This window comes from Adiantum capillus-veneris, chromosome 22 (genome assembly GCF_014529385.1).
Source record: "Adiantum capillus-veneris isolate H3 chromosome 22, ASM1452938v2, whole genome shotgun sequence".
Lineage (NCBI taxonomy): Eukaryota > Viridiplantae > Streptophyta > Polypodiopsida > Polypodiales > Pteridaceae > Adiantum > Adiantum capillus-veneris.
In genome coordinates, this window is record NC_140952.1 from 132,844,995 (window position 1) to 132,868,168 (window position 23,174).

General features: G+C 40.7%; 1 pseudogene; it reads left to right on the forward strand.

Annotated features, from left to right (window-relative positions):
* The first annotated feature begins 20,199 nt into the window (after positions 1-20,199).
* Positions 20,200-20,875, forward strand: LOC147430246 (uncharacterized; annotated as a pseudogene).
* The last annotated feature ends 2,299 nt before the right edge of the window (positions 20,876-23,174 follow it).

The following is a 23,174-nucleotide window of genomic DNA, read 5'->3' on the forward strand; positions in this document are numbered from 1 at the left end:
TAAAACTGCACTTCAACACTTAACTTGGAGAAATAAAAAATGTCGGCAGTCTTTGTATATAAGTTAAAAAAGCTCGGTACATCTATCACATACCTACTGAGGGATTTTGGGCCTGCTTAACAATGATTTGATTTACTTTCAAAAGAGAATAGAAATTTTTTGTCCATCCGCACAAATTAGTTATAGAAGATGGCAATGGAAAGACACCTTTAGACCTTCATTTAACTCTGTACTATTTTTTATCAACTCATATTGAGTGTTGATCATAATTCTTTGAAACCATTTTCTATTTAGATAACTAACATAGTGTTGAATTTTTTTACTACAAAAGTCTCAAAAAGCCACAAAAGTGGCTAATGTTTTACAAGACTAGTGTTAAATACAATTGCTACAAATATGGTATCAAAACAACCTCTAGGTAGAAATCATGTTGATGTCCTTCCAAAAACGACCAAGTGGAGGGTGAATATAAATATACACCACATTTGCAAAGAGAGAGAGAGAGAGAGAGAGAGAGAGAGAGAGAGAGAGAGGGTGAAATAGATGACACAAGAGAATAAAAAAAGAGAATCTTTCAATACCCCATCTAAATGAAACAAGAATACCATAAATTGGGTATACCATAACTTTCAAACCGAGCTAAGTTTGAAATGTTTATGTGTTTCAAACAATTTTTGGCTATGGTTGAAAATGTCTCTAAATTGTCTTTGGGCACCCTCCATTTAGATCAAGGGGAGTAGTATATGTCTCATGAATTTAATGCATATTGGGATAGTTATGGGATCAAACACCAATGTACAATGCCGTATACACCTAAAAAAAAAGTGTTGCTGAAAGGAAAAATAGGTCGATTATGGAGATGGCATTATGTATGTTCAAGAGTCAAGCTTTACCACATTTGTTTTGGATTGAGGCTGTCATGTGTGCTACTTATGTACTTAATAGGTGTCCCACCAAAGTCTTGCAGTCTATGAGTTCTTATGAAGCATGGTATGATAAGAAGCCATCTATTGATCACATGCCTCTTTTTGGTTGTTTAGCTTATTCTTTCTTGACAACCACAAGGCTACATTTTTGTTGATTGCACTCCCGAAAGAAAACGTTACAAGTTATACCATCCGAGCAAACAAAATTTATCTTGATTTCACGTGATGTTATATTTGTGGAAGATTCTATTCAACCATTTTTATTATTGTTACCATATACATGTGGTAGTGATGTGTGTGAACACACTAGGACCGCCGGGGCATTTTTTCCCTCTTTAGGAGGTTTTTCCCCCCGAGCATTGTATATACGCCCATCACTCTAGGGCTATCTATCTTTCCATTGCACAGTAAGTAATACACTATCTATTGTGTGCCTTGAGCTTCCTTCGTCTTCTCCAAGCTGTGTGCATTTCCCTACAACCCTAATTCCAACAATTGGTATCAGAGCAGGTTACGTCCTCTCGGGCTTAGTCGCCAGCTGCTCCAACACACGCCTGCTCACTTTGTTTGATTACAGTGAGGTTTGGCGAGCGCTCATAGGTCGACAAATATTTCGGGAGTGCTCATAGTGCTCAATCTGCTCAAATTTCTGATTCGTGCTCGGTCTGGTCTCCATTTCCACTACATGCAGGTCTGCACAGGCTATTTTATCATTTTGTGCAGAATTTTTGTCAGTGCCATATTTTGCATAACAGGTGCCTTACAGTCTTCCATGGTTTGTGCTATATAGCAGGTGTTGTTCCCGCTCCGTTTCTCCTATTTTCGGGCAGTTTTCACATCAGGTGAAACATTTACCATGGCTGACAGCAACATAGATGTGTTCAAGATGTTCGCTGCTGCTGAGGACAGGTTGGATGGAGACAATTACCCTATGTGGTCTTATATGATGCAACATGTTCTTGTGTCAAAGGGCGTTTGGAATATTGTGCAGGGCATTAATGTATGTCCTGGTTCTGAGGATGTAGGCGATGTTGAGGATGTTGCAGGTCTTGCTGCAAGGATTGCTACTATTAGAGTTGTTTTGCCTACGACAGAACAAGCTCGTTGGGATGCAAAGGATGCCCAGGCTCATGCATTGATTGCGTTGTCTGTGAAGTGCACCATTGTTTCTCACATCCGTTCAACAAAATCTACAAAACAGGCTTGGGATATATTGGCTAGTCTTTATGCAAGTCGCAATGAGGCTAAAATTGCTTTGCTACGTAAAGAGCTGGAGTCGAAGATTATGCATGAGGAAGATGATATGGAAACTTTCCTTGCTAGTGTCAAGGATATCAATGAGCAGCTTATTTCTGCAAGTGAAGTCATTTCAGACAGTTCCCTCGTGCAGATTTTTCTTGATGCCTTACCAGATTCTTACGAGACTTTTGCTAGTACTTGGAGACTTATGACCCAAGGAAATCTAGAAGTTGTCAAGTTTGATGTATTATGCACATTGCTGTTGCAAGAGTTACTTTTCAGAAAAAACAGGACTAGACAGCGTACAATTGAACATGCTTTTATTGCTTTTCAAAGAAAGGGTGGGTAACAGCAATGCAGCCACTTCTTATGGTTTTGTTGCGAGTGGCAAAACTTCTGTTCCCAATGCTTCTACTGGAAGCACTTCGTCTGGAAATTCTCGTGATAAGGGAAAAAAGAAGATGCGTTGCCATTATTGTAAAGCTAATTATCACTTGATCAAGCAGTGTCCTAAGTTGAAGGCCAAAGAGGCTAAGAAGAAAGAGGGTGGCTCCACTGCAAATGCTGGTTCCACTACAAATGCAGCCATTGTTGAGTATTTTGTAAAAGGAGAGTGTAATGCTGATGTTGATGCAGAATGAGCTTTTAGCGCAGAGTGTACTTACAATCCTGCTGTCCATGATGCATGCTTGTAAGTTGATGCAGATTCACATGTGTGGTATTTCGATAGTGGTGCTTCAAAGCACATTATCTCACATTGTGAATTGTTCATCTCTCTCGAGTTTGTCCCTCATGGAAATTCAATCACTTATGCCAACAATGCCTCTTATCCGGTTTAGGGAGTTGGAAAGATTGTGCTCATTGCTGCAAATGGCAGTTCCTTCACACTTGTTGATGCACTTTATGTACCTGGGATCAAGAAGTATCTCTTGTCTGTATCCGCACTTGCTAGACTTGGACTTGTAGTCCAATTTGTGGATGATAGATATACAGTTCATGATCTCAGTTTTGGTGATGAAATTGTTGCATCTGGCCTTTTGTGCCGTGGGCTGTATAAGCTCACTTTGTATGACAAGTGTGGACAAAATTTTGCAAATGCTGTTGCAGATCCAAGGGCTATTTCAGATGCAAAACTTTGGCATGCACGTTTTGGTCATTTGAATTTTTCCAGTTTGCGCTTGTAGAAATCTGTTATGGTTGCTTCTTTGCCGCCTCTTGAAGCACCTGTCAAACATGTTTGTGAAGGTTGTATTTTGGGTAAGATGCAACGTTCTAAGTTTCCAAAGGATGGTTCAGTTCGGGCCACATGCAGGTTACAGCTTGTGCATAGTGATGTTTGTGGGCCCATGCAAACTCCGTCCTTGGACAATTACCTCTACTTCGTGACTTTCATTGATGACTACTCCAGGCATGCATGGGTATTTTCGCTTAAAGAAAAGTCCGAAGTTTTTATATGCTTCAAAAAAATTCTGGCTATGGCTGAAAATGTATCGAAATGTAGTATGGGCACCCTCCGTTCTGATCGAGGGGGGGAGTATATGTCTCATGAATTTAATGCATTTCTGGCTAGTCGTGGGATAAAACACCAATGTACAGTGCCTTATACACCTCAACAAAATGGTGTTGTTGAGAGGAAAAACAGGTCACTTACGGAAATGGAACGATGTATGGTCAAAAGTCAAGCTTTGCCGCATTATTTTTGGCTTGAGGCCATCATGTATGCCACTTATGTACTAAACAGGTGTCCTACGAAAGTTTTGCAGTCTATTGCTCTATATGAAGCATGGCATGATAGAAAGCCTTCTATTGAGCACATGCGTGTTTTTGGTTGTTTGGTATATGCTTTGGTGCCACAAACACATCGCAAAAAATTGGATGATAAGGCTGTCAAATGTATTTTTGTTGGTTATAGTGCTGAAAGAAAAGGTTACAGGTTGTATCATCCGCAAACAAAACGTATTCTGGTTTCACGAGATGTAGTGTTTGTGGAAGATTATGTTCAGCCCTTGCTGTCATGTACTAGAGACAGTAATGCAAGCTCACATGACATTTATGACACTTTGTTGCCTCTTCTCAGTGGTGGAAATACGAATGTAAGTTCCAATAAGACAAATATACAACCTATGGGGGTTTCTAAAAATGTTACAGATCAGCCTATTACTAATGCAGATGTACATGATGTACTTGATGAGAAAAGGGCTGAAAATGAGCAGGCTAGAGGTATGCCAAAATGGCTGGTGCACACTTTGCGTGATAGTAAATTGGATGCACCTTTGTCTAGTCGTACTCGTTCAGGCTCTCGCCATGCATCTTATGCATCAGATTGTTATGCTTTGGCTGTGTCTAGCTTACATGATGTTGAGGAGCCTCTCTGTTTTGATGAAGCACATAATTCAAAAAATTGGGTGGATGCCATGCAATCAGAATATGATGCAAGCCGGATGGTGAGATCAATTGCCATAAGGCTCAACTTGTTACAAAGGGTTATGCACAGCAAAAAGGCATAGATTATGAAGAGACTTTTTCTCCCACTTTTCGTATGACTATTGTGCGTTTTCTATGTGCATTGGCAGCTCATTTTGGTTGGGATGTACATCAATCAAACATTGTTACTGCTTTCTTGAATGGTGACATATTTGAGGAAGTTTATGTAACGCAGCCTCGCAATTTTGTCATAAAAGGACAAGAAGAAAAAGTGTGTAGATGTAAGAAGGATTTGTATGGGTTGAAGCAATCTCCTCGTGCTTGGTATGAGAAAGCTGACACTCATTTGGTCAAATGAGGCTTTCGTAACAGTCCAACAGAAAGCACATTGTATGTAAAGCATGAGGGTGATGTACTTCTCATTGTGGTTCTTTATGTCGATGATTTGCTGATCACTGGACCAAATGAGAGACATATTTCTGAATTTAAGGCTGATTTGAATGCTACTTTCAAGATGAAAGATTTGGGGCTGTTGCATCATTACTTGGGTATACACTTTAAGCAGTGTGATGGTGGTATTGCCTTGTGTCAAAAAAGTTACATAGAGACATTACTATGTAAGTTTGGACTTGAGGATTGCAAACCTATCGCCACTCGCATGCAAACAGGTTTGAAGTTGAGTCTACATGATGCTGGCGATCTTGCTGATGTCACTCTTTATCAAAATGTTGTTGTCTTCCTCATTTATGTATGAAACACGAGGCCGGATATTCAGTTTGCAGTCTCACAGTTCAACAGATTTATGCATAGCCCAGGGTCTAAGCATTGGCAAGCTGTCAAGAGGATTTTCCGCTACCTTAGTGGCACTTTACATCTTGGCTTGTTTTATCCCAAGGGGGGATCATTGCCGCCAGACTTACATGCTTTTTCGGACTCAGATTGGGCTGGTTGTTTTGACACTCTAGTGTCCACAAGTGGTTTTTGTTTCATGCTTGGCAGTTCATGTATATCATGGTTAAGCAAGAAGCAACCTACTGTGGCCACTACGCGTTGTGAGGCTGAGTACAAGGTATTCTTCACAGCTATGGTTGAGTGTGTATGGCTCAGATGCCTTATGGCTGATTTGGGTGTTAGACAAAACACTCCCAACACTATCTACACTCATAGTCAGAGCGCATTGGTAGTTGCGAGGAACCCAATTTTTCATGCATGCTTGCACAAAGCACATTGAGGTGCAATTACCACTATGTCAGGGAGAGGCTCTTAGCAGGAGAGATCAGCTTGGCTTATGTGCCAACACAGGACAACCTTGTAGATCTTTTCACAAAGCCATTGTCTCCTGAGAAGCTTGAAGCTTTCCGCAAAGCTTTGGGCTTACTCCCCTTTGTGGACTGATCATGTCCTCAGGGCATGGCACTTTCCTTTACTCATGTGCCAGCTCTCGTTCACCGCATCACTCCAGGGGGGATTTGTTACCATATACATGTGGTAGTGATCTGTGTGAACACACTAGGACCTCCGGGGCATTTTTTCCCTCTTTAGGAGGTTTTTTCCCCCGAGCATTGTATACACGCCCATCACTCTAGGGCTCTCTATCTTTCCATTACACACTGAGTAATACACTCTCTATTGTGTGCCTTGAGCTTCCTTCGTTTTCTCCAAGCTATGTGCGTTTCTGTGCAACCCTAATTCCAACAGTTATGTACCAGAGAAAGTAATGTAAGAGCACATGACATTTATGACACTTTGGTACCTCGTTTTTGATGGTGGAAACTTGAATGTAGGTTTCAATTATACACATGTATAGCCTATGAGGGTTTCTAAAAATGTTATAGATCAGCCTATTACTGATAGAGATGTACATGATGTACTCGATGTGGAAAGTGCTGAGAAGGGGTATGCCAAAATGGTTTTTGCATAATTTGCATGACAATAAATTGGTTGCACCTATATCTACTCGTACTTTCTCAGGTTCTTGACATGCATCATATGCACTATCTAGATTGTTATGATTTGATTGTTTCTAGTTTGTGTGATGAAGAGGAACCTCTTTCTTCTCACGAAGCACATAATTCAAAAAATTGGATGGCCACCATGCAATCAAAATATAATGCATTGATAGAGAAAAACACATGGAATTTATGTGATCTGCCTCCTGGAAAAAAATCCATTGGTACGAACTGGGTTGACAAGTTGAAATGTAAGCCGGATGGTGAGATTTATCGCTACAAGGCTAGATTTGTTGCAAAGGGTTATGTACAACAGAAAGGCATTTAATATGAAGATACTTTTTCTCCCACTTTTCATATGACTATTGTTCATTTTCTATGTGCATTGGCAGCTCATTTTGAATGGAATGTACATCACTCAAAGATTTTTATTCCTTTCTTGAATGGTGAAATATTTGAGGAAGTATGTACAACCCAACCTTGCAGTTTTATCAAGAAAGAGTAAGAAAATAAAGTGTGAAAATGTAATAAAGCTTTGTATGGGTTGAAGCAATCTCCTCGTGATTGGTATGAGAGATTTGACACTCATTTGGTTATACAAGGCTTTTGAAACAATCTAAATTGAGAGCACTTAACATGGGGTTGATGTATTTCTCATTGTTGTCTTGTATGAAGATGATTTGATGATTACTGGTCCGGATGAGATACACATTGCTGAATTCAAGACTAAATTGAATGCCACTTTCAAGATGAAAGACTTGGGGATTTTGCATCATTACTTGGCATGTAGTTTCAATAGTTTGATGGAGGGATTACTTTGTGTCAAGCAAGATACATAGAAACCTTAAGTTTGAACTTGAAGTAAGCAAACCTATTGCTACTCTAATATAAACATGTTTGAAATTGAATGCTCATGATGCTAGAGATCTTGCTGATGCCACTCTTTATTAGGAGACTATTTTTGGATGCCTTATTTATATATACAATAGAGGTCAGATATTCAGTATGCAGTCTCACAGGTTAGCAAATGTATGCATAGCCCTGGGTCTAAGCATTTCCAATAGGTTAAAAGGAGCTATTTCTACTTAAGTGGCACTTTACGTCTTGGGTTCTTTATCCCAAGGGGATCATTGCCTCTAGATTTTCATGCTTTTTTGGACTCAGATTGGGCTAGTCATTATGAAACACGAGTATCCAAAGTGGTTTTTGTTTCATGCTTGGTAAATCATGGTTGAGCAAGAAGCAACCTACTATGGAAAATTTCAGTTGTAAAGATGAGTACAGAGAATTCTTCACAGCTATGGTTGAGTGTCTATGCCTCAAACATCGTATGGCTGACTTGGGTGTTGAAAAAGATACTGACAACATCATCTACACTGACAGTCAAAGCGCATTGATAGTTACGAGGAAACCCAAATTTTTCATGCTCTCACAAAGCACATTGAGGTGCCTTATCACTATGTCAGGAAGAAAATCTCAACAGGAGAGATAAACTTGGCTTATATGCCTACACAGGACAACCTTGCAGAAAGTCATTTCCTCATGAGAAGTTTGAAGCAAGTTTGCAAAGCTTTGGGCTTGCTCCCCGTTGTGAATTGATCATGCACTATGAGAGATCGTGGTGTTCACCACGGGCCATTACCGCAAAACAAGAGAGAGGAATTCAAAATGAGGAGAGAGAAACCCTTTTGTTGTTCAAGCGGCATTTTACCGCCCGTATTACCGCAAGTATTTCCGCGATTATTGCAGCGCGCATTATCGCTAAGGCCATAGACCCCCTTCCCCCTCCCTCTCCCGCGGGTTACCATTTAAATCCAATACAACTCAAAATGTATTTACACACTACAACTCCTACACTCTCCAGAATGCTTGCTCACTTCACTTAATCTCTCTTTCACTCTCAAAATTCTATACATAAATCATTGAACTCACAACAAAACCATTACAAATACTATTCATAAGCACATATCGAAACATTTGCAAATTAATCATATACTACACCATTAGAAAATTTCGTAGGTCATTTGGAGGGCCTTGTAAGAAATTGTATTTCTCTCTCTAGAAACTTTTTATAAATTGCACTTGCACCTTGTGAGTACGTCCAAAAGGACAACCAGACACTCTAAAAAGTAGATTTATATTCCCAATCGTCCTTGAAAACGGTCACTTTTTTATTTAATGCGAGCGTCTTTTTCAGGAGGCAGGTGCGGCGCATTCAATGCAGCTTACGTCATCACTAAAAGTTGAAAAGTCACAAACTGTCAAATAGTGATAGATTTTGAGGCTTTTGACACCACCAATGCGTCCGGAACGCCAAAATACCCTAAAAACGAATGTCTACTTGCCTCATTCCGACAACCGGAGAGGCAAAAAATGTCAAAAAACCCCAAAAAATGGGCTTTTTACTTAAGGCGCGTGAGGAGCCATTTCTAAATTCTAGAATGCCCCTCTGCGCGCCGTTAGTACAAAGCTCCTTTTAGTGATTTTTGGACACTTATCTTTCCAGAAAGCCCCTTTTTAGAGGTTTTTGGACATTTTCCTCTCAAAAAGCTTCCTAAAAAGAGGAAAAAGGGGCTTTTTACTAACGGCGCGCGATGAGGCATTCCAAAATTCTAAAATGCCCCTCTGCGCGTCGTTAGTACAAAGCTCCTTTTAGTGATTTTTGACACTTATCTTTCCAGAAAGCCCCTTTTTAGAGGTTTTTGGACATTTTTCTCTCAAAAAGCTCCCTAAAAAGAGGAAAAAGGGCCTTTTTACTAACGGCGCGCGAGGAGGCATTACAAAATTTTGGAATGGCCCCTCGCGCGCCGTTAGTAAAATGTTCCTTTAGGGCTTTTTGACATTTTTTTGCCTCTTTGGATGTCTGAGCGAGGCAATTGGACATTCATTTCTAGGAGATATGTGCGTTCCGGACGCATTGACAATATCAAAAGTTTCAAAATCTTTCACCACTTGATAGTTTTGTGACTTTTTGAGTTCTAGTGATGACGTAGCCCGTATCAAATGCACCGCATCTACCTTCTGAAAAAGGTGCTCGCATTAAATGAAAGAGAGTGCTCGTCTTCAAGGACCACTAGATTATTAAATGAGGAGAGGGACACCTTTTATATTTTTGTTAATATCAATCTATTTTTCTACGTAACGTAGGCTCTTCTCTCATTGGAGGAGCTTAATTTCCTCTCTCTTCCAAAAGGCCCTCCAAAAGACCTCCGAAATCTCCTAATGCAAGTGAAAGAATGGAGAGTTTTATTAATTCTCATATTGTATAAGATCTCTACAAGCACTAGGATCCATATTTAGACCCATAGTATTCAAATCAATAAACAAGTTTAGAGATTCTTCCTCCTCTCCATCACCTCCTGTAGAATCATCATCGCTTTCTCCCTCTTCCTCCTCCTCAAGATGACTATTTGCAAGGCTTGGCTGACCTTCTTCAACTTCTACTACATCTTCCTTTGCATCTTGTGGTGATGGTATGATGGGATCAATTACTAGCTCAATGTCCGTCTCTGCAAAGATAGATCTATCCCGCGGCGTGACTCGAATGACATACCAAAGTCTTCTTTGATATATACATGGCACATAAAAGACCTGTACGTCACACGCAAAGAATAAGCTGATATACATATATTAAATTTTTAATTTAAGTTAATTGCACATAGCCTAAATTACCTGCTCGCAACTACTAGGATACACCAAGTTGTCAGTTTTTCCCCGATGGAATTGGGTGGAGTCCACCATAATGAGCCCATTTTCATGTCTTTTGACCTCACCCGCAAACCATCGGCACTCAAAGAGGAATTTGTGAAAAGATCTGAAATCCACTTTGATTATTCTCTCTATAGTACCACAATATCTAACCTCATCTGTTGTTGTGTCAAAGTTTCCCATCACGCCACAATCATTAGTGGTCTGACGCTCATCTATCTTGCGGGTGTGAAAATGTCGGCCTTCGGACCAAATGGGGTTGAAAATGAGACCCTACAATCACAATGTATAAGAGGTTACATCGCATTTCATTAAGTGATTTGCGGTCTTGCATACATAACATACACACACTCACCTTGCGCAAGCATCCTCACGCATACTCCCATTCTTTAGGGCTTATTTGTTCTCCTTGTGCTTTGGCATTGGTCATGGCATTATGGATCCACTCTACTTGAATCAATTCAGGATATTTTGCAAGCTCTTAAGGAAAAGGAGGTGCACGCTACCTCCATGGGACCTCTTCCATGCATCTCTATCCCTTTCTCTAGCTGCGCGGACTTCCAAGTACATATTGACCCATTTGGTCATGATAGTGGCATTGAGTAAATAGTAGTTGTTGACTATGGCATGAAACTCTCTATCCATGACCAAGAGTGATCCTTTTCCACTGGGAATGGTTGAGTGATTCCTAGGATCCTCTTCTTCGCTCCATAGACGAGGCAATGATGGATCCACTGTGATGAGATATTGTGAGACATACACAAATGCCTCTTGCACCACCCAACCTGCCATGCTCGCCTGAAAACGTTAAAACCACATATTTTTTATTAGTAACTCCATAGCGTATAAATGCTATCTATATTGTATTGATTTTGCATACCTCCGGTTGTGACCTCAATCTAACAAAATCCTTTAAAGTCTTCAAGAATCTCTCCAAGAAGAACATCCATCTAGACTCGAACCACCCCACAAATGGAAATCTCCTCAACAAGGTGAAGCAATAGGTGTATTTGGCTAACAAGGATTGTACGTGGGAATGCATCCTCAATAGCACACACTGCCTCTACTGCTAGCTGATGGGCTACTGGTATGGCTTCTACTTCTGTCTCCTTGGAGCTCATAAATCTACAGGGCACAAATAATATAGAAGATGAAAAAAAATTCCATTGTTCATGCATGCACAACATGATATAGTACTTGAAAAAAACCCATTACCTCACAATCTCACCCACTTTGAATATTGCAGCCTTCACCTTAGTGTCCCCATAACCACTAATAGTTATGGGAAGTACAAACTACAAACAATAAAACATCTTAGTGAATGTAAACCTATATATAAGGACACATAGACACCACAAACTGTTCTACTCTTACCTGAAGGATTTTATGCCAATCATGGGATTTCAATCCATACAATTGAGTGGAGCCACCCTTTTTGGTCTTTGTGAAAGCACCTTTGAGTGACCGCATATATCCCGTTGGAGTTTTGATGGATGCAATAGCTTGCTTTGTCCGCTCTTGGTATGCCTTTGACAGTATCCACGATGCCTTTGGGAGAATCATCTTTCCCCGCTCCCCCATGCGGGGCGTGGCTGAAGGGGAGAGACGTCTCATGGCTCTTAAATCTTCCCTAGCACCCAATGAATCCTTCTTGCCAATTATGTGATCCCATATAGCTTGCCCAACATTTTTGATGACGGCTTTGCGGTCTCGTGGTGGCCGTGAAATGTCAATGACATCTATGCCTTTCCATAGTTCTTGAAGCTCATCAATAAGAGGCTGCACATATACATCCATGTTTTTTACCTTGTGCTTTCCTGGAATGAGAAGTGATAGTAAAATGTTTCCCTTTTTTGTTGCCTCCCAAGGAGGAATATCATAGTTTACAACCACCACCGGCCAAGTGCTCCATGAAGTAGAGCGGTGCCCAAATGGATTCACTCCATCACTAGCTAACCCAATCCTCAAGTGACGAGGCTCATCCCTGAAATCTGGCCATGTGTCCTATATGTGCTTCCACACTGGTGAGTCAGCTGGCATGCTCATAATACCATCTGTGGAGCGATTTTTTGCATGCCAGCTCAAAATCTCGCTCGTACCCTTCGATCTAAACATGTGTTGGATGCGAGGGATGAGTGGAAAATGCATCAAAACTTTACGTGGAATTTTGTTGCTCTGCATTCCTTCTTTGAACCTAGGCTCCCCGTACGATGGACATGTGTCACAATCGGCATGCTCATTATGAAAGAGCACACAATCGTTCACGCAAGCATGAATGCGATCATAATCCATCCCTAATGCAGTCACCACTTCGCGTGCTTTTCGTCTATTCTCTGGCATGTGATTGCCAGCTGGCAGCATCTTTCCTAGCAACCTATCACAAGAAGAAAGTACATTAGAAGATAATTTATGCACTCCACAAGCATCCTTCACAATCTGTATACATACCTCAAAAGTGCGTCGACACTAGCATTGCTCCATCCAAACATCGCCTGAAGGTTAAGGACTTCGAGAGATGCCCTTAAAATGGAGTAAGAGCATCTATCATATAGTGCAGTGTGTGCCGAATCGAGTAGCTCACTCCTCGTTCTTTCTTAAGCTTCTTCGCATGCACACTGTGGTTCATGCTCCTCCTCTCGTGCAAGGAGATCCTCAACCATTCTATGCAATGGTCATCTTCTGCATCCACGTAAGGAGATGGGATGTGGTCACTCGTAGAGGGAGCAGCAGTTGGTTGATTTGATGTGCTTCCTCCCTCTCTAATGGATTCCTAGCGCATGCGCTCTTCCGCCCTCCTTTCCCCTCCTCCACCAACCACACGCCAATGAGGGGTGACGTCAATAGCCGCACAATTCGCGGATCATTTGTTTCCATCCGTGCACGCTTGCGAGGATCATCCCATAGTCCATAATCTTCTACATGGCTCAAGCATATCCGTCGAAGTCGAGCAATGGCGCATTTGCACCGCACGCATGGGCATGGTAATCGCTTGCGAGGATTGTCCCATAGTCCATAATCTTCTACATGGCTCAAGCATATCCGTCGAAGTCGAGCAATGGCGCATTTGCACCGCATGCATGGGCATGGTAATCGCTCGGCCAACCACCGTGATCTATCCAGTTCAGTGGACGGGCCAAAATCATCCCAAGCAACCTACATTAATAAATTACATACACTAATTAAAATCAAATTACTAAAAAATGTTAATAAAATATCAGTAAAAAGTAAAAATAAATAAATTTAACATGCATGGTAATCAAAACTTTTAGGTAAAAATGTCATTTTCAAAGTACTAGGAATACTTTCATTTTATATACATTTTATAAAAAAACATAGTACCAATAGATTTTGGAAATCAATAGTAATAATGTCAGAACGTGGCCATCTGTGTGATGGGCCGAAATTGCGTCGCGGTAATAATTGAGGTAATCAACGCGGAAATGCATGCGGTAATGCTCGCGGTAATACGAGCGAAAACTCAATTTTAAAAAAATTTTATAAATAGGGACACCCGCGTGCTCTGCGAAGTTCAAAACCTTAAAATTAGAATTTCATCGTCTTTTCCACAGAAGCCGAGAGCACGAACCTCACAACCTTGAGCTCTTCCTCCATCTCTACTCTTCTACTCTCCACCATCTCTACTCTTCCACTCACCTACCCTCTCCTACCCTCTCCCAACAAGCTCTTCAATTCCATGTAAGTTTTGTTGTTATGTTTTTTGATTTTTTCACACGCATACACACACATGCATACACTCATACACACGCATGCACACACATGCATACACACACACACACACTAATTAGTGCATGTGTTCTTTACACACTAATTACACACACTAATTAGTGCATGTGTTCTTTACACACTAATTACACACACTAATTAGTGCATGTGTTCTTTACAGTACACACTAATTAGTGTGTGCATTATTCTAATGCACACACTAATTAGTGTAAGTAAAGACACACCAAAACCTAAATTTGTTAATTATTAGTTACTTGCAAAATCTAAACTTGTTAAATTTATCAAATTTGTTAAATTTATTACTTGCAAAACCTAATATATTAAATTTGGGATTGGCCATGCACACACTAATTAGTGTGTGATTAGTGTGTGCATTGGCCAATGTGATTGGTCAATGCACACACTAATTAGTGTGTGATTAGTGTGTGCATTGGCCAATGTGATTAGTGTGTGCATTGGCCAATGTGATTGGTCAATGTACACACTAATTAGTGTGTGATTAGTGTGTGCATTGGCCAATGTGATTGGTCAATGCACACACTAATTAGTGTGTGATTAGTGTGTGCATTGGCCAATGTGATTAGTGTGTGCATTGGCCAATGTGATTGGTCAATGTACACACTAATTAGTGTGTGCATTGGCCAATGTGATTGGTCAATGTACACACTAATTAGTGTGTGATTAGTGTGTGCATTGGTCAATGGGATTGGCCAATGGACACACTAATTAGTGTGTGCATCGGTCAATGGGATTGGCCAATGCACACACTAATTAGTGTGTGATTAGTGTGTGCATTGGCTAATGTGATTCGTCAATGCACACACTAATTAGTGTGTGCATTGGCCAATGTGATTGGTCAATGTACACACTAATTACTGTGTGCATTGGTCAATGGGATTGGCCAATGCACACACTAATTAGTGTGTGTTAACACACACTATTTACAGTGTGATTAGTGTGTGCATTGACCAATGTGATTGGCCAATGTGCACACTAATTAGTATGTGCATTGGCGAATGTGATTGGTCAATGTACACACTAATTAGTGTGTGCATTGGTCAATGGGATTGGCCAATGCACACACTAATTAGTGTGTGTTAACACACACTATTTACTGTGTGATTAGTGTGTGCATTGACCAATGTGATTGGCCAATACGCACACTAATTAGTGTGTAATTAGTGTGTGCATTGGTCAATTTGATTGGCCAATGTACACACTAATTAGTTTGGGATTAGTGTGTGTGGAGATTATATTGTATTTTAGAAAAAAATCTAAATTTTTTTAAAGAAAAAGGGGGTGTTACTGACCTAATATGCTAATGCTCTTGCTCGTCATTACCCTCACGTCCCTAGATGCATTGGTTAGACAATACATCTACCTTTTCCTTGATTAGAGATTCTTCTCAAGTAAAGGGCTAACACCCTCCCTCTTGACCTCATTAGCTTTACAACATCATTGGCACTATTGAAATTCTTCAACACTTTGCTGTCTCTTTGAATTTGATTGGTGATTTCTTGTAAGTGACCCCCGTGAGCTCTTCTTACTACCTTGACTTGCATAGAGTGCGGCTGAGCTGATAAGAAGTTTTTGGGTCCATGACATGTTAGCAAAGACCTTCCCTATGGAGAAGGCCTTCTCAAAGTATCCATGTTATGGGGCCAGAGTCCCTCATACCTCAATCAATGCTCATCATGGTCCTACAAATGTTGATGCTTGAATTTTGAATCATATTTTTCATGCATTAAGACATAGGCATATTTGTTGCATTTCCAAATTTTGGTTTTTGCATCTTCCACATTATGTGCATCCACTAGTATGGAATTTGTAAAATTAACAAATGTACATGTTAACAAGATGCTACAATGCCATCACACAAAGACGATTCTTCTACTCGCCTGCATCGAAGTTCGTAAGAGTGCAAAATGACCACTACACATTCACATCAAAATGCACACAAGTGACTTTTCAATGTTATGCCATCGTGGGCATGGGGCCTAACTTCTTGGGGCTTATTCACATGGAGCGACAAATGCGCACATTTGGGGGCACTGGTGGCCACATGGTCTAGCCACATATAGAGTTCATTTTTCCATTCATGACCACCAATGGAAAAAAATGACTACAGGGAGGAAAAACCCATATAAAAAAGCATGAAGATGTTCACGCGTGGCTTGAAATCCAACTTAACTGTTGGACATTTATAACCATCAATGATCTTCAATGGCCCATTTTTGTGAGTCATTTTGTACGTGGAAACATGCCCTTGGTGGGGTTGTAGGAGGCAAATGAGAAGGCCTAAGAGCTGCGTCGCGCCCAAGGAGAGTGGGGGAAGATGTTTTTCATTTTAAGAAAATCCAAAAATATTTTCACGAAACCCGAAAGATGCAAGTAACCCTACTACCACTTTGACAAAGGGCGGGTAGGGGTAAGCGAAGGTTAAAGAAGATTTGTTTTCTCCTTCATTGTAGGGTTGCAGAGCCAATGAGTGCAAGGCATGTGCGATCATCTTCTCTAGCTTGTCTTCTCTGCATTGAAAGTGGGTGTGCGACCCTGTGCATCCCCTTCCTCGCATTGGCACAAGCGCAACCCGGATCTAAGTTGTGTGGCTATCGGAAGCAACACATCCACATAAAAAAATGTGTTGTATGTAGACCTAGGTGGTGACACTTCAACACACAAAAAAGGACCCCACCAAAAAGCATGATGCATGATCGTAATGAGAGAGAAAAGAAGGCTAGAATCCTAGATCCTAGATTCTTGCACTCATCGTAGGGTTGCAGAAGCCAATGAGTGCAAGGCATGTGCGGTCATCTTCTCTACACTTGTCTTCTCTGCGTTGAAATTGGGTGCAACCCTATACAGGCTTGTCTCTTTGTATTGGGTTTACAGGCTTCTTTGTAAAAAGCATGGTCTATGAACTAGTTATGAGGTTGTCGACTTGCAAAAAAAAAGACTCTATTGGGTTTTCTACTTTTATGTAAGGAATTTCTTCTTTTTTATTTTTGGAGAACTCTAACTTCTCCCTGGGGCTGCGTGGGGGGTGAGTGTGGGGATCACCCCACAAAAATGTGAGCATTGCACGTGAACTCAAAATAAGTGGTTTTTTATTTGGCAAAATTGTTGAAAATCAACAAAATTACGTTTAGAAAAGGGGGAGTTAATTGTATTTTGGAAAAAAAATCTATAAATTTTTTAAGAAAAAGGGGGTGTTACCTGACCTAATAGGCTAATGCTCTTGCTCCGCCATTACCCTCGTCCTGTTGGTTAGGCATCACATCTACCTTTTCCTTGGTTAGAGATTCTTCTCAAGTGAAGGGCTAACACCCTCCCTCTTGAACTCATTAGCTTTATCAACATCATTGGCACTATTGAAATTCTTCAACCCTTTGCTGTCTCTTCAAATTTGATTGGTGATTTCTTGTAAGTGACCCCGTGAGCTCTTCTTACTACCTCGGCTTACATAGAGTCCGGCTAAGCTGATAATAAGTTTTTGGGTCCATGACATCTTAGCAAAGACCTTCCCTATGTAAGTAGAAGGCCTTCTCAAAGTAGCCAAGTTATGGGAGCGAGAGTTCCTCATACCTCAATCAACGCTCATCACGGTCCTATAATCCTATAAATATTGATGCTTGAATTTTCAATCATATTTTGCATGCATTAACACATAGGTATATTTGTTGCATTTCCAAATTTTGTTTTTGCATCTTCCACATTATGTGCATCCACTGCTATGCAATTTGTAAAATTAACAAATGTACATTGTTAACAAGATGCTACAATGCCATCACACAAAGACGATTCTTCTACTCTCCAGCATCGAAGTTCGTAAGAGTACAAAATGACTGCTACACATTCACATCAAAATGCACACAAGTGCCTTTGCAATGTTATGTCATCGTGGGCATGGGGCCTAACTTCTTGGGGCTTATTCACATGGAGCGACAAATGCGCACAATCAAGGGCACTCGTGGCCACATGGTCTAGCTACATATGAAGTTGCTTTTGCCATTCATGACCACCTATGGCAAAAAATGACTAGGAGGGAGGGAAAACCCATCAACGAGCATTCACACGTGGCCTCAAGTCCAATTTAATTGTTGGAAATTTAAAACCATCGATAGTCTTCAATGGCCCACTTTTGTGCTTCATTTTGTACGTGGAAACATGGCCTTGGATGGGTTGTAGGAGGTAAACGAGAAGGACTAAGAGCTGGGTCGCGCCCAAGGAGAGTGGGGGAAGTAGGGGGAATATGTTTCCATTTTAAGAAAATCCAAAAATATTTGCACGAAATTTAAACCCAAAAGCTACGAGTAACCCTACTACCACTCTTTGAAAGGGGGGGGGGGGGGGGGGGGGGGGGGGGGGGGGGGTTACGGTAGATATGTTTCCTCCTTCTTCGTAGGGTTGCAGGAGCCAATGAGTGCAAGGCATGTGCGGTCATCTTTTCTACGCTTGTCTTCTCTGCATTGAAACTGGGTGCGACCCTATGCATCCCCCTCGCCCCACTAGCATGGGTGCAACCCGGCTCTAAGTTGTGTGGCTATCGGAAGCAACACATTCACATATCAAAATGTGCTATATGTAGACCTAAATGGTGACACTTCAACACAAAAAAAACAAGGTGAGGACTCACAATGGCCTGTTGAAGGTAAGGAGGGAGGAAAGATTTATAAATGTGATATATTTAGATGTAATAAATTTTGTGCGTGTGTATGAGAGAGAGAGAGAGTTCAATTAAGATTTTGGAATAACTTGTTTATAATAACTTGTGCTTATGAGTGCAGTTCATTTATAAGAAATTATTAATTGTACTTATGAGTGCACTTCATTTATAAGACATTCTTAAGAGAGAGAGAGAGAGAGAGAGAGAGAGAGGAATAACTTGTTTATAATAACTTGTGCTTATGAGTGCAGTTCATTTATAAGAAATTATTAATTGTACTTATGAGTGCACTTCATTTATAAGACATTCTTAAGAGAGAGAGAGAGAGAGAGAGAGAGAGAGAGAGAGCATCATACAAAAATAGAAAACTATGTGATTGTTATCCGAAAGGTTCATCTTCTTGCATCTTATGATTTTAATGTCTCACATTAGCACCGATCAATGTTTGGGAAAAATGTGTCTCAGCTTAATATCGTGCCGTTTTCAATTTTAAAAGTGCTAGTACATGGCATGGGAAAAAGGAGAAATTATGTCCCATAATAGAGAAAAATAGTGTTAAAACCTGAAAAGTAGCCTAATTTTCTAAAATTTCCTCTTGGCAAATTCAAGGAAAGGAATTTTTTATGTTTGGAAAAATGATTTTTCACGAACACTGGCACCGATATGGAGAGACCTTTTCAAAACACTAAAATGAAGAAAATGTCATATTGTATCTAATCCAATGGTGATAAAAAACACTTAAGCGCAAACAAAAGTTATATCACATTTAATATGATGGTGAAATTTTTGATAGTGAGAGGTTTGCACGTTTTCTCCACCACTTCTCTATGGCCTTCTTGGTCAAAAACAAGAGAATTTTATAATTGTTTGTACGAAAGGTAGATCCAATCACTATAAAAAAACAATAAACTTGCATAATGTTCATGAAAAGGTGATGTAAAGAAACAATTGAAGGGACCACAAAGTTGTTTTACAAAGACCCTTGCCACGTGGCACTCATCCGGCCAAAGAATCCAATGGCCTCAGTGTGGCAACAACCTTGCACAATGAACTCTATGGCCTTCCACACGCCAAAAAGAGCCCACCAAAAAGCATAATGCATGATTGTGATGAGAGAGAAAAGGAGGCTAGAATCCTAGATCCTAGTCTGAAGCAACACATTCACATATAAAAACGTGCTATACGTAGACCTAAATGGTGACACCTCAACACAAAAAAAAAGAGCCCACCAAAAAACATGATGCATGAGAGTGATGAGAGAGAAAAGAGGTTGTTAGTAGGAGTAGGAGAGGGGGTGTCAACGTCTAACAGCCGGGTCGCACCAGCGAAGAGTGGGGAGAGAGCTACTTTTAGCAAAAGCGAGGTACAAGCCATGAAAGTCGAAGATAGCGTCTCGTACTAATGTTCTGGCCCGGATCTTTCATTCACTCTGCTGCAAGCCATGGATTCCAATGAGCCCCTTGGTGTCAACGGTGGTTCGCCTGGTTCATACCATGGAGTCAGAAAGAGAAGCTGGGGAAAGTGGGTTTCGGAGGTCCGAGAGCCCAAAAAGAAGACCAGAATATGGCTAGGCTCTTACCCGACCGCGGAGATGGCAGCTCGTGCCTACGATGTCGCGGCTCGCTGTCTCAAGGGTAAAGCGGCGGTACTCAATTTCCCGGAGCTGATCGATATTTTGCCATGCCCGATCTCATCCTCGCCTCGCGACATACAAGCAACTGCGACCATGGCAGCTACACTATTCAATCTCAGAAATGCAGATTAGCAGACATATTATTGAGGGTTAGAACTTTTCCATTCAAGCTGGTGAAGGCAATGTAGTGAATTCGAAGCAACAAGTCGAAGCTGGCGGCAATATATCACAGCAAATCATGCAGTGGGAGATCAATTCCCCTAATTATTCATATGTTAGTCCTCAAGTCACTGCAACAGCTGCACATGGGCACTCCTTGTCTACACTCCTGGATTACAATGCCATGGCCAGAGCTGAAACTAGTGAGAATCCTTTTGGCTCTATGTTTGACATGTTTTGTCAAAGTGAGGATCATATGCAGCATGTGGGAGAGATGTCCACGGGGATGCCAATTGTGACGGAATTTCACGATAGCAGAGACAATGGGGAGCTTCATAGGATCAGCAGTGGCAGCTCCTTGCTAATTATGGATGGCTCATCATGCGATGCCCTAGGAGAGCTTTCTTTGTGGGATTTTTCTCAATAAGGATTTATGTTTAGATGCATAATTAAACCCAAACAGACTCTTAGTTGTGTGAATTGATTTTGACATTGTAACTTCAAGATGGGAAAAGACCAAGGAGCAGTTATATTTTTCAACTCGCTAACAAATTGGGCCGTCCAATGGCTCTTGTTGTTTTCATTGAACAATTTGATTTTGATAAGACACTTTATATGTTTATGTTTATGTTTTGAGAGTTTGTTTATTGCAAGTAGCGCGCACTACGCACTACTGAAGCTCTCTCTCTCTCTCTCTCTGTCTCCCTCTCTCTCTCCCCCCGATTTCTCTCATTGTATCTTCTCTAGCTATTCTTAGGCTTGATTAACCCCAATGGGACCTTCCCCCTTGTATAGGGTTAGTAGATGCTTAGTTAAATATTGGATTTTTTCTTTCATAGCTAGTTTTCTCTCTCTCCAATAGTGAGTCCCTCCCCTCCATACCCTCTTATGTGCCATGCTCAAGCTCCCTCTCGCCCCCTTCAATTTTTGATCCGACATTGCGTCTTTGCTACATACAGATGTCTGCCCTCCTTCCCAAGGTTTGGACATAGCCTGAGCACCTAGATTTGTACCCACTACGTATTGCCGGTGTGCAATGTCTTTTTCCCCCTCTGCATACCCGTATGATTCTCCCCCAAAGGATATGGTCATTGGCACTACCTCCGATTGCTAGGTTTACATTAAGAAAAGATGGCTCAAAGCTTTGCACTGAGGGGATGTTGTGGACAACTACTACCATCTCCCAAGGATCTCCCTGACACTCTTACACGCACACACACAACCGGCTACGCAAGTAAGTAGTGGTAGCTACTAGTTGCCATGCCAAGACCAAGCCCAATTTCTATATAAAGGTGAGGGACTTTCTATATCCCTCACTTAGGCTTGGAATGTATGTTTTCTTAATTTCAAGAACATGAATACTTAAGTGAGTGTAAGTAATTCAAGTGATGATACTGTGTGAGTCACTGATTGCTATGGGATTTAATCATTAGGAGTTTGCTGATTTGGTAACATCTTAACATGTCATCTATAGCATTCTACAACTGTTTCACTTTTTTTAGTTGTATACTAATGCCAATTTTTTTCAAAAACAGTATAAGTGGTTCATTGCATTTTTGAAGGATTAACATTGTTTCAACGTAATTTTCTTGATCACATCATGTGCATGACTTACACTTGCTTGACTTACTATAGTAATCCTAATTTTTGGCATACTAGTGTTTGGTTGAATTGATTGTAGCTCGAGACGTTGAGGTTGTAGGGAAGACTTGCGCGTTTTTCCTTACCTCTTAACATCACAGTGTTGGAGTTACTCTATTGACTGCTTCCAATAATTTTTGAATTCACTTTAAAGCTACCATGGCATCTTACTATGAGAGGGTATGGGTTTTCATTCTGGCACACTACTGATGTGCCTTATGGTTAAAGAAAGGTTTAATTTGTTGGGCATGCAGTCATGGGAATAAATGAAGATGTGGTTGTCTTCATCCCTACTACCTCAGATCCATGTCCTCATGTTGTTTGATTGAGTGGTTGGTTGTATTACCTGACAAAGAAAGGTTTAATTTGTTGGGCATGCAGTCATGGGCATAAATAAAGATGTGGTTGTCTTCATCCCTACTACCTCAGATCCATGTCCTCATGTTGTTTGATTGAGTGGTTGGTTGTATTACCTGACAAAGAAACAATTGATATGGCTTTTTAGTAAAAAATGGGAATGCTAATTCAACACGGTACATATTACTAAAAATCCGGGTTTGGTTGGACTCGATTTTGGCTTTCACTAAAATCTGTTAATGCTACTTACTTCATTGGCTCTTATTTCTGATCCTCAAAAATACCAGGTTGATCTGGTCTGTTTAGAGTACTTTTGGTTCACTTTTTTTGCTCTTGCTAACTACGTTGTCTTAAGTAATACTAATGCTTTGCTCATAATCTTGGGGCATTGTTTTAGTTGACTAAGCTGGTATAGCAAATTCGAATAGCTGGTTCCACTTCTCGTTGGCATGAAAAATGATTTTAGGCTTACACTTTTAAGGATGACTAGCTGTATATGTAGGCGTTTTTAGAGTGACATCATACTAGTACTTGCTCTAATAGGCTAATGGCTAGTGTAAATAAATTGTACCTTAAGACAAGGACCTAGACTGTTGTGTAGCAAAGATTTGATTTATCTCTTTTAAAGATAAAGTTGGCATGGGCTGATGGGTTGTGGGACACTATGGCTTTATTTTTGAACTCAAAATCTATACTCACTGGTTTGATTTTGAATTTGGCATAGCCTC